The 13267-nt window shown below is 41.7% G+C and overlaps 1 protein-coding gene across 1 annotated transcript in view; it reads left to right on the top strand.

Moving 5' to 3' along the window:
• Egfl6 (EGF like domain multiple 6) overlaps window positions 1–13267 on the top strand; it is an 86725-nt gene that overhangs the window by 53346 nt on the left and 20112 nt on the right. The gene's annotated exons all lie outside the window — the stretch shown is intronic.

Raw genomic sequence — 13267 nt, 5'->3', positions numbered from 1 at the left:
TTCACTAAAATTGTACACACAGAATTAAAAGAACAGGGCCTAGGGTTATGGTTCATCCAGTGGAGGGCTTGCATGACACACACGAAGCCCTGGGTTTGATCACAAGCACTGCATAAACTGGGTGTGGTGGTTTGTGTCTATAATCCCAGCACTCAAGAGGTGGAGGCAGGAAGATCTGAAATTCAAGGTCATCATTAGGTATATAGAGAGTTAAAGGCATAAAGGTATACATGAGATTCTTAAAAAAAAAATCCTTACCCCCCCCAAAAAAAAAAACAAGCAAAGTGAGTATTTCCTATTTTTCTTACCACAACATACCTTCATCAGGACTTTTCCCAGAATAAGAGCAAAATAAAAGCGGATGTAGCAGACATAACTTCCATCATCCTGGAGTCCTTTTGTTTTATAATGTTTACTAAACAAGTCTTGTCACTCTTTCCAGTAAATTCTTTAGTGATGATGAATTAAAACTGTGAATTTATAAGCCAGATGTTTTTAACTACAAAATTTCACTGCCACTAACAGCAAAAAAGGTTCATTTCTTATGAGTGCTATGTCTGAAGGGAGCTTTTAGGAGGTTTCTTCTCAACACAGCCACTTAGAGAGGAACCCAAGTTAACAGAGGCTCCACTAGCTTATCATACCAAGCCCTCCTGGTTTGTCACAGCAGGAAAAGAAGCATGGGAAATTATATTCCAGCTCTTATTAGTACAGCTTGCAATCATCTAACTTCAAGAGGCAAAATAATAATGATGATGGTGATGACAATGACGATGATCCTGCTGTCTAAGATTAAAAAAAAAAAAAAACAAAAAAAAAAAACTAGAAATGGTACATACCAAGAAAACCTGCCAAGGCAAGTTGGCTGTCATTCAGTACAGACCCTCCCCTTGGAAAAACAGTGCCCCACAGTGTTTTAAACTACCCAGGAAGCCAGGTAGGGACCGACAATGTAGCTCTGTTGGTTGAGTGCTTGCCTAGCATGCGTGAGGCTCTGGGTTCTATTACGGCATAAATTGAGAGTGGTAGTGGTACACTTCTATGACGCCAGCATTCAAGAGATAGAGGCAGAAATGCAGTGTGATCCTTGGCTATATAGCAAGTTCAAGACCAATCTGGGCTACATGAGACCCTGTCAAAAAAGTTAATAAAAATATTTGGCTGCAGAGATGGTTCAGTGGTTAAAGGCACTTGCTTACAAAGCCTTCCAGTCTGGTTTTGATTCCCCAGTAGCCAAATAAAGCCAGATAAACAAAGTAACCCATGCATCTGGAGTTCATTTACAATGGTAAGAGGCCCTGGTGCATCCATATTCGTTCATTCTCCCTCCCTCTCTCTCTCTCTCTTCCTCCCTCCCTCCCTCCCTCTCCACACACACACCCTTGTTCCAGCTTTGCATTGCTGGCATGAACATCCAGACAAGACACAGTTTATGAGAGGAAGGGATTTATTGCTGCTTACGGAATCAGCATAAGCTCCATAATGTGAAAGAAGCTGGCCCCTTTTCACAGGTCCGTGCAAAGAGAAATACCACCACTACCACCATCATAAGCACACACACTCCAGGAACCCCAGACAGAACTCCAACACTCTACATATCTTAGGCTGGAATTCAGATTCACCCCCCAAACACACCTTAGGGCTGGACCCTATGATCCACCCACAGTGATACCTCCTCCAGAAAAGAGGCTAGAGAGCTAATTATAAGCTTTAATAAACTCTTAAATTGATTAGGAGGGCTGGAGAGATGGCTTAGCCGTAAAGGCATTTGCCTGCAAAGCTAAAGGACCTCGATTTGATTCCCCAGGACCCACATAAGCCATATGCACAAGGTAGCACATCACATGCATCTGGAATTCATTTGCAATAGCTGGAAGACCTGGAGCACCCATTCTCTCTCTCTCTCTCTCTCTCTCTCTCTCTCAAATAAATAAGAACAAAATAAAATAAAAATTTATTGGGAGACATCCATTCAAGCTACCACATGCCACCCCTGGCCCCCAATATATTCATAATGATCTCACATTGTAAATTGTAATTTAGTCCAACTTCAAAGGTCCCCCATATTCTTTACTAACTTGAGATTGTTCCAAAGTCTCAAGTCTCTTCTGAGATTTAAGACTGTCTCTTAGCTGTGAGTCCTGTAAAATAAAAATAAGTTCTATACTTTCAAGATTTAAAGGCACAGAGTAAACATTTTCAACTTCTATAAGGCTTAACAAGGAGACTGGACCAATGCAAACTAAATAACCATCAAGCAAACATCGAACATCTGCAGTTGAAGTCCAGTATCATAACCAGTGACTGAAAGTGTCCAGATATTCCAATTCCACCCCTCCAGCTGGGCTGCATAGCCAGGGAAAACTCCCATCTCAAGCTGACAGTGATCCATGGTAACCCTTGTACAGTATTGGTATATCAAGCATCTAACCATCCTTGGACTATAGTCCATCTTCCAAAGGCTTTCTGTCTTACCTATCAGGGTCATCATGTCCTGCCTCACTTGCTGTACCTCCGCAGCAGATCCTGGAACAATGTTCAGTTCCTGACCACTCTACTACACACTTTTCATAATTCCAAAACCAATGCCAGGTGTGTAGTGCACAACTATATTGTTAATTCAGGGAAGAAATAAGTCACGACCTTGAAGAGCAGTTTCTTTTCTTTCAGTCAGCTCCTTCCCTCAGGCATCCTCTCCATTGTTTCAATGTGAAGTAGTTGGGTCATTTTCCTTCCAAATTCTAAGATATTTGATAATGGTAGCTTCAATAGCCTAAAACTAGCCTCTGTACCTGCAAGTTTTAAACTTGTTTAAATTTCTCCAATTTTAAGTCTTATATTTCTCAGTTCTATATCCTTAGCCAGGTGGATCAGTCCATTACAAATGTAACATTGATCGAATTCTGTGGACATGGCAGCAGAACACAGCCATGCTTTATGCCAGTATCCCAGTTCTGACAAATCTCTCCGTAGACTTTCCTTCTCCCTTAGAAAGTTTATATGCAGTACTTAGCATTTTCAGACTTTTACCAGAATAATCCATAAAGCTTTGCTTACTGCTCTGGAAGGCATCTTCAGTTGCAGGTAGCAAGCCCATGCCCATTCCTGCAAAAAATAAGTTAAAAACCAAAATCCACATAGCCAGATTCATTGCACAGCAACAACCCATTCTTTCTCTGGTACCACTTTTTTTTTTTTTTCAAGGTAGAGTCTCACACTAAACTACTCCAGGCTGACCTGTAATTCACTATTTAGTCTCAGGGTGGCTCAAACTCATGGTGATCCTCCTACCTCTGCCTCCTGAGTGTTGGGATTAAAGGCATGCACCACCTCTGGTACCAATTTTGTCACAATCAGCTTCATGATGCTGAGATGAAACTCCAGACCAGTCAGTTTATAAGAAGGAGGGATTTTTTGAGGTTACAGATCCAAGGAAAGTTCCATAATGGCAGAAGAAGCTGGAGCCCTTTCACAGGTCCATGCAGAGAGAAATACCACCACCACTCTAGGAGCCCCAGGTAGAGCTCAAACACTCTGTACATCTTAGGCTAGAATTCAGGTCCACCCCCAAACATACCTTATGGATGGACCCTAGGATCTGCCCACAGTGACACTTCCTCCAGCAAGCAGGCTGGAGAGCTAATTACAAGCTTTAATAAATCTGAATCTATTGGGGGGACAGCCATTCAAACTACCCCATCTCTGCCACCTCTGGTATGTTTCTTATAGCTCTGGATCATTGTGTGACTAGACTTGTTTTTTTTTTTTTCTGTTGTTATTGTTTTTGTACCAGGTGTGATCATGCCTAGGATCACTATGAGTTCAAGCTACAGATTGAGTTTCAGGTCATCCTGGGATAGAGTGAGACCCTACCCCAGAAAACAAAAATGTAGAGCAAAATTCTGCCAAGAATGGAAACTATTTGCATTCCAAGGTTGCATCCATGGAGTGTTTTCATGCCAATAGCCAGGTAGTTTCAGTGTCATCAGGCCCTGGTTGTTTAGGACTGTGTGGGGTTCGTGTCTGTATGTCTAGATAAAAAGAATCTTACTATGTAGCCCAGGCTTCCCTTGACCTCACCCCAATCCTACCTCAACCTCCCGGGTGCGGGATTAGAGCCATATGCTACAACACCTGGTTCTAGTCTTGCTTACTGCCCTGTTTGAACTCATTCCTGTGCCCCTTGGCAGAGGTCCCACATGTTTCAATAAGTATGGCTGCAAGTTATACTGACTGGTCTTGCATCCCCTGTTCTCCTTCAGCTGATGCCAGAAATTGCTGTAACAGAGCATCTACTCAGTCGTGCAAAAATAAACAGCATATACCATGCTAGCCATTTGGCAGCACACTCATAAAACATTCACAGTACCCAAGTGGGCTGTGGCTAAGGGCAACACAAGAGTATATGTGAAAGAATATAACCAAAGAACTGAGTCTGAAAATTAAATTCCAGGAAGAACTGCCAAAAGAACAAGACAGTATTTGTTCTGGGAAAAAGTAGTGTGGAAAAACTTAACTTCTACCTGGAAATATTTATGAAATGTAAATTGAAAGTGGCATCCCAAAAAAAGATTGAAACCAATGGGTAGAAATTACATTCTCTTATAAAACTGACTGGCAGATATGTAAGCATGGGGCAGGGAACTCCACGTAGTGACATTCTGTTGCCACAAGCCTTTAGGCTGAGGATTCTCAAAAGAATTCTTTTTAAAAGTATTAATTATTTGAGAGAGAGAAAGAGGCAGAGTGAGTGAGTATAAGCACACTAGGGCCTTCTGCCACTACAAATAAACACCTGACACATGGACCACATCGTGCATCTGGTTTTATATACATATTGGAGAATCAAGCCCAGGCCATCAGGCTTTACAAGCGAGTGCCTTTACCCAGTGAGCTATCTCTCCAGCCCTGGAATTGCTGCGAGTGGGGTTAAATGACCATTCAGTTACTAGAAACTTAATGCTGTGGTTTCCATCCCTCTAGGTAGAAGTACTAGATGACAAGATACTTGTATGGAATGATTCTGAAAGAGGGAGGGTTTGAAATTGACTACATGCTGTGAGTTACGCATTACTGGGGTAGGAAAACGATGTGATAACCTCGGGAGACCTCTGGAGGACATGGACTGAATCTACTTGCCATGTTGCATGAGTTACCAGAGATCCATACCCATCACTCCTTCATGCTGCCAAATGTGCATTTGTACATTCCAAGTTGGGAAAGCCTGGATTTCACTCTTAGTTCTGCTCTATACTGGCTGGGACCTCTACCTATCAAGTTTCAAAACCTCTCTGAACTCAGTTTCTCTTATCCAAAAATGGCACTCATAATGGTCCTATAGAAGCTTTGAGGAGGCCAATCATAGTCCTTGTGAGCTCCCCAATTCCAGTAAGGCAGAACAGAGTTCCAGGGAGAAGATTCTCTTGCATTGTGGCCTCAGGCTGCCCAACCATTAGGAACAGTCAAAGATGGGAGAAGTTAATACTCCTAGGGAATATCCATCAGCCAGTAAACATAGCCTCTTTGGATAAATATCCTTCAGTCCACTTTATAGTGTGGGACAATCCTGAGGGTCATGCTGTGCTGACTCTCAGATGTACTCAGTTGGTCACAGTGATTTACCTGCCCACTGGGGCACCAGAGTTTGGCTCCTCCCTTTCTATCTTGCTGCCATCTAGAATCGCCTCCCAACTAAACCACCTGCACCCAAACCTTTATTTCAGCTTTTCCTGCAAGACCCCACACAAAAATAAATTATTCTCCCAGAAATTCCTCATGGGGCTTAAATGAGGTAATATAAGCAGAGAGCTCAGTTTGGCTGGTCACTTAGTAGATGCTCAGTAAACTTAGCTGTGGTTATTACTGTCATGTGTACATTTCAAACTCTACCCTGAAGATCATAAGGGTAAATGCAGAGGTGTTGTGCATACAAACTGAAGCTTCACAAAACATCCATTTCTTTAAGTGGGCAAATCACCTCCACATGATCACTGTCACAGCCTGTGGTAGTTTGAATGTATGCTCCCTATAGACTCAGATCTTTTATTTTTTTATTTTATTTTATTTTATTTTGGTTTTTAGAGGTAGGGTCTCACTCTGGCTCAGGCTGACCTGGAATTCTCTATGGAGTCTCAGGGTGGCCTCGAACTCACGGTGATCCTCCTACCTCTGCCTCCCGAGTGCCGGGATTAAGGGCGTGTGCCACCACACCCGGCTTAGACTCAGGTCTTTTAAATAACCTTGTAACTTGGATCTCTAGCCGCCTAGCTGGAGGAGGTGTCACTGGGAGCAGATCCTGGGGACCAGCCTTCAGGTATGTTTGGGGGCAGATCTGAGTTCCAGCAGAAAGTTATGCCAGTTCTGTGCTTGTCACTTTTGGTGTTTGCTACCTGGTGATGGTTTCTCTCTGCTTGGATGTATAGAAGCAGCTTCTTCTACAAGTGATGGGACATCCTCTTGGATCTGTAAGCTTGACATAAACCCTTTCCACCTATAAACTATGCCTGATTTAGATGTTCTTCCCACCAGCATGTAGCTGACTACAAACCAAACCCCAGGCCTAAAGAGGTCAGAAAGAACCACTAAATGCTTGCCTTGAAAATGTGAGAAGCTGATTTCAGTCTCCAATGTTCATATAAAAATGCCAGGCATAGTGGTTCGTGCCTATAATCCCAGTACTGGGGAAGCAGAAATAGGTGGCTTTCTAGGCTCACTGGCCAGCCCGTCTACCCTAACTGGTGAGCTCCAGGCCAATGAAAGACCCTATGTCAAAAAGAAATGGAGGGCTAGAGAGATCCCTTAGTGGTTAAGGTCTGCAAAGCCAAAGGACCCAGGTTCAATTCCCTGGGACCCATGTAAACCAGATGCACGAGGTGGTGTATGCATCTGGAGTTTATTTACAGTGGTGAGAGGCCCTGGCATGCCTATTCTTGAACTTGTGCCCTCTCTCTCTCTCTCTCTCTCTCTCTCTCTCTCTCTCTCTCTTCCCCCCTCCTTCCCCTCAAATAAATATTTTAAAAAAAAAAGTGGGACTTGAAAGATGACTTAGTGGTTAAGGCACTTGCCTGCAAAACCTAAGGACATATGTTCTACTTCCCATATTCCACATAAGCCAGACACACAAGATGACACATGTGTAGGATCGCTCATGTGTACAAGGTGGCACACGCATCTGGGGTTCAATTACAGTGGCTGGAGGCCCTGGCATGCCAATTGATTATCTGTCTGTCTGTCTGTCTATCTATCTATCTATCTATCTATCTATCTATCTATCCATCCATCCATCTATCTATCTATCTCATAAAGAAGTGGAAGGCATTCCTGTGAAACCACAATTAAGGTTGTCCTCTGGCATCCACATTTATGCACACACATGGGCACCCACACATGCATGCATATCCACATGCATTTGAAATAGAAAGGACTTCCCAGAGTAAGCCTGGAGTCATTTTGGTTCTTGTTGAAGCCACAATATGCTATTTTTGTATAAAAGAGAGCAACATCTTAACTGTGCATGGTGACACATGCCTTTAATCCCAGCACTTGGGAGATAGAGGTAGAAAGATTGCTGAGTTTGAGGCCAGCCTGGAACTACAGAGTGAGTTCTAGTGAGACCTTACCTTGAAAAATCTAAAATAAATACATAAATAAAGCAACATCTTTAAGCATACAATTGTGTCGTTGTTTGAAACCCATGTTTTCTATATTTTAGCCCAATGCCTTAACATCCCACATCAACACAAACTGTTCTCAGGTCAAAGAAATTTCTGGGCTAGAGAGATTGCTCAGTGGTTAAAGGTTCTTGCTTGTAAAGCCTGATAGCCCTAGGTCCAATTTCCCATTATCCATGTACAGCCATATACAAATTGGCACATGCATCTGGAGTTCCTTTGCACTGCACAAACACCCTACACTTTCTCTATTCCTTCTCTCACTCTCTTTTTCTCTCAAATAAATAAGTAAAATTTTTAAAAACTTCTGTTTGTGAGCATCCATGAGTATAGCTTCTGAAGTCAGATTACTGTAGCTTGAGTCCTAGTTCCTAGTTTACTACCTGTGGACTGAGAACAATGATTTAGCCTTTCAACTGTCTGTTTCCACATGCAGAAAATAGAGATCATAGTATCTATATCTTAGTATTGTTTAGTAATTAAATGAAATGATCCATACAGAATAAACAAATGTGATGTACATATTAAATGCATGGCAAACCAGTGCTATTAAAAGTAGTAATAGTGGCAATGTTTCTATATCTATTGCTATCTCATTGCTGTGAACAAATACCTGGCCAGAAGCATCATATCCATGGAAAGAGCTGTGTTTTGCTCAGAAGTACAGAAGCTAGAGTCCATCATGACTGGGAAAGAATGGCAGGAGCAGGAAGCCAGCATCACATCAACATGGAGGAATTAGAGAAAGAATGGCAAGCAGGGCTGGGCTGAAACATTTTGAGTTCTTTTCCCAGTGACATACTGATTACAGTAAGGCACCACTTCCTAAAGGTTGCACAACCTTCCCAAAACACATTACCCTATAGGGAATATTTTACATTCAAACCACTACATTCTGCCCCTGACCTCCATAGGCTCTAAGGGTATCTCATGGTGCAAAGTGCATTTAGTCTAACTTAAACATCCTCATAGTCTTTACCAGTCTCGATACTGTATGCAAGTCTGAAGTGTAAAGTCTCGTCTGAGATTCAAGGCAGTCTCTTTAACTGTGAGCCCTATAAAATCAAAATGAAATTTATATACTTCTAATATATAATGGCACAGAGTAAACATTCCTATTGAAAAAGAAGGAATGGAGGCTGGAGAGATGGCTTGGCAGTTAAGCACTTGCCTGTGAAGCCTAAGGACCCCAGTTCAAGGCTCGATTCCCCATGACCTACGTTAGCCAGATGCACAAGGGGGCGCATGTGTCTGGAGTTCGTTTGCAGTGGCTGGAGGCTCTGGTGTGCCCATTCTCTCTCTCTCTCTCTCTCTTTATCTGCCTCTTCTCTGTCTGTCACTTTCAAAAAAATAAATAAAAATTAACATTTTTTTTAAAAAAAGAAGAAATGAGGGGGCAGCTGGAGGGATGGCTTAGCAGTTAAGGTATTTGCCTATAAAGCCAAAGGATCCATGTTCAATTCCCCAGGACCCAAGTTAGCCAGATGCACAAGAGGGTGCACATGTCTGGAATTCATTCATTTGCAGTGGCTGGAGGCCCTGGCATGCCCATTTTCTCTCTCTTTCTCCCTCTCCCTCTCTCTTTCTCTGTCAAATAAATAAATAAATAAATAAAATATTTTTTAAAAAAAAGGAATGGTGGCAAAGTAAGGACATATTGAATGAAAGCAAGACCAAAACTCAGCAGGGGAAACATCAAGTCTTATGGCTTTGTGCTTGATATCTGAGACACATAATGCAATCATCTAGACTCAAAAAAATTAGGGTAGCTTCACCTTTCCATATGTGCTTCTTGTAGCCTCTCTTATTGGCTGAATCCACCCAGAGCCATCTTTGCAGATGTCCCGTGGTCCTGGTATCTCTAATATTCTGTGGTCTCCATTGTAAGTTAAAGTTTACTATACAGCTTTATGCATTGGCTCAAAGGGCCTCTATGCAAAGACTCCAATCCTCCCTCATATTACCTAGCCTCAGTGACTCTCTGGAACCATGGTGCAATACTCCACAACCTCCTCTATCTTGTATCTCTCATTCTTCTAAAACAAGTACCATGTAGGCAATACTATCAAGATTTATTGTCAGATTGAAATGAAGCCTGGAATCCGGGAAATACAACTATAACAGCCTCCATATGCTGACTTTGGGGAGTAGAGATTTCTCTCAGTATTCTTCTCTCAAACTTTTTTTCTTTCCAAAGCATTCGTATTCTTCCTTTTAAGTTGATTTATTTATATTTTTTTCCATTTTTGAAATATACATTTATGTGTATTTTGATCATAATCTACCAAAATGCCCTCTCTTATCCTTCTTCCCCATCCCATTGATACATTCTTCTTTTCCATTAATCTTCATCTTACTTTAATGCCTATTTCTTTTTTTAAAATATTTGTCTTTATTTATTTGAAAGGATACAGAGAAGAGGGGGATGGAAAGGGAGAGGGGGGAAAAGAGAATGTGCATGTCAGGCCTTCTGCCACTACAAACAAACTCCAGATGCATGCTTCACTTTGTGCATCTGGCTTCACCTGGGTACTGAAGAATCAAAACCAGGCCATCAGGCTTTGCAAACAAGTGCCATAACCATTGAGCAATCTCTCCAGATCATGCCTGTTTCTTCACCCATTGAATTAAATTAGTGTTGCATTCTTACCAGCTAAAGCCTTTAGTGGTTTGGATTTTGTCCTTAGGATACCCTTTTTTGACCCAGTGTAGAGCAGTTGGCTTATCTTTAATTGTGGTAATCTCATTAATTATGGCCGAAGAGGCTGCAATTTTTATGGCTAGGGCTTTACACTTGTTCATATGTTTTTCTGTGCCAAACTTTATCCTTTCATATCATTCTGCAATTTTTTCTATTTCACTGTAAATCTGAATCAGAATACTTATGAGAATCCATTCCACAGACTCATGTTTTTATTTTTTAAATATATTTTATTTATTTACTTATTTGAGAGAGAGTGAAAGAGGTAGAGAGAGAGAAGAGGTGCACCAGGGCCTCCAGCCACTGCAAACAAACTCCAGATGCATGTGACTCCTTGTGCATCTGGCTTACATGGGCCCTAGGGAATTGAACCAGAGTCCTTTGGCTTTGCAAGCAAATGCCTTAACTGCTAAGCCATCTTCTCCAGCCCCACAGACTCAATTTTTTGCCTTGAAATTTCTTCTGCCAAACACTTTAGACAATTACTTTACTTTGAGAAAGAGGCAGAGAGAAAGAGAGAGAGTGGGTATGCCAGGGCCTCCAGCCACTACAAAGTCCAGACATATGTGACACCTTCTGCATCTGGCTTTATATGGGTACTGGTGGATCAAACCTGGGTCCTTTGGCTTTGCAGGCAAGCATCTTACCTGCTAAGCCATCTCTCCAGCACTCCATTTCTTTAAAATCCAGCTTCATTCAAGTTCTTAGGACATGGGCAGAATACAGCCAGCTGTTGTTGTTGTTGTTGCTAGAATAAGTTCTTTTGTTAAAATATCAGATGCACTGCCTTTAGCCCAATTCCCAATGGAGTCCTTTACCCCCTCTGACACTTCATGAGCTGAACCTCTATAGTCCGCATTCCTCTAGACTCTCCTTTCCTAAATTCTAACCATCTTTCCTATTGAAAAGCAACTACTTTTGAGACAGAATCTCTTATAGCCTAGGCTGGCCTGAAATTCAGTATATATCCAGGAAGGAACATTAGCTTTTAATCCCCCTGCATCTGCCTCCTATGTGCTATGTTTACCTATGTGTGCCATCATACTGGTTTATGTGTTGCTGGGGGGCGGAAACCAGGATTTGGGGCATGCTACATAAGTACTGTACCAAGTGAAATACAGTACCAGCCCTTAAGCCTGCTAATTTCTAACTAGCTACCTAACAATCCCCAAATCTACTGATCCACTGAGAGATAAGAAAAATCAATCTACAGGTATATATATACATATACATATACATATATATATATATATATATATATATATATATATATATATATATATATATATATTGCTTTTTGTTTGTATTTTCAAGACAGGGGCTAACTGTAGCCCAGGCTGACCAGGTACTTACTCTGTAATTCCAGGCTGGCCTCTAACTTACAGTAATTACAGGTGTATTTTTTGACAGCGACTTAACCTCGTGATAAGCAATGAGAAATTAATGTAAAACAGTAAATATAAATGCATCTCAAAAATAAGTAAGTAAAATGTAGCTCTAGGTAGTGGTTCAATGAGTTAAAAAAAATTAAAGGGGTGAGAAGGGGAAAGAAAATTAGGTACTACCATGTTTAAGGTCATACATGGCCTAATATTGGAAATTTATGTGGTTCAACCTAATTCTAAAGCTATGAATAAATGCTATACACATAAAATTTGGACAGACATCTAGGGCTATTTGTGTCGTACTGGGAATGGGGATACTAGCATGAGAAAAGTTCTAGAGGACTCAAGAAGATGTCAAAAATATTTTTATTGGGGCTGGAGAGATGGCTTAGTGGTTAAACGCTTGCCTGTGAAGCCTAAGGACCCCGGTTCGAGGCTCGGTTCCCCAGGTCCCACATTAGCCAGATGCACAAGGGGGCGCACGCATCTGGAGTTCGTTTGCAGAGGCTGGAAGCCCTGGTGCGCCCATTCTCTCTCTCTCCCTCAATCTGTCCTTCTCTCTGTCTGTCACTCTCAAATAAATAAATAAATAAAAATTTAAAAAAAATATTTTTATTGTTGGGCACGGTGGCACACACCTTTAATCCCAGCACTCAGGAGGCAGAGGTAGGACAATCACCATGTCTTCAAGGCCACCCTGAGACTACATAGTGAATTCCAGGTCAACCTGAACTAGGGTGAAACCCTACCTGAAAAAAACAAAACAAAATATTTTTGTTTATTTGCAATTGAGAGAGAGAGAGAATCGGTGCACCAGGACCTCTGGCTGATGCAAACATATCAGACAATTGCACCACGTTGTGCATCTGGTTTTACATGGGTGCAGGGATATCACATCTGGCCCAGCAGGCTTTGCCTGAAAGTGCCTTTAACCACTGAGCCATCTCCCCAGCCCACATTTCTGAGGCAGACTGAAGTGTGTTCTCTAACAAAAGGTAGTTAACAAAAGCCACCATAATGTTGGAACAGATGCAAATACAGTTCTTCCTAGAATCTCACAGGTAGAGCCTCCTATGGATAAATTTTGAAAACATTGAGTTACTGCACATTATCACTTTTAAAATGCTTCATTACTCTGTTACAGGAAATTTGGGGTCCCTTGACAATACACAAATATACCAAAAAATTTAGGGTACCCTGCATTCCTGTCTTATGAATTTAAATAATTAAGCCCATAGACCAGACAGTAAGACTTAAAGAGGCTTTATTAGGTTACGAGAAGGAAAGAGAAGAAGTATCGAGAGCTCATGCGACGTATAAGGCAGGAAGGAGTAGAGAGCCCATGGGAGATGGGAGTAGGGGGCCCTCCCATCTCATCCCAGATGGGCTGAGATGAGGGGGGCTTAGGTTCATGGGAGATTAACAGCTAAAGTGGCTTTGTCCACCTGGTAAGGATCTATTTATAATCTTATTGTGGTGAGCCTTACCCTCAGTTGAGCCTGTGAGATTTG

Source organism: Jaculus jaculus, chromosome X (assembly GCF_020740685.1).
Source record: "Jaculus jaculus isolate mJacJac1 chromosome X, mJacJac1.mat.Y.cur, whole genome shotgun sequence".
Classification (NCBI taxonomy): domain Eukaryota; kingdom Metazoa; phylum Chordata; class Mammalia; order Rodentia; family Dipodidae; genus Jaculus; species Jaculus jaculus.
This window is presented reverse-complemented; position numbering and strand designations above follow the sequence as displayed.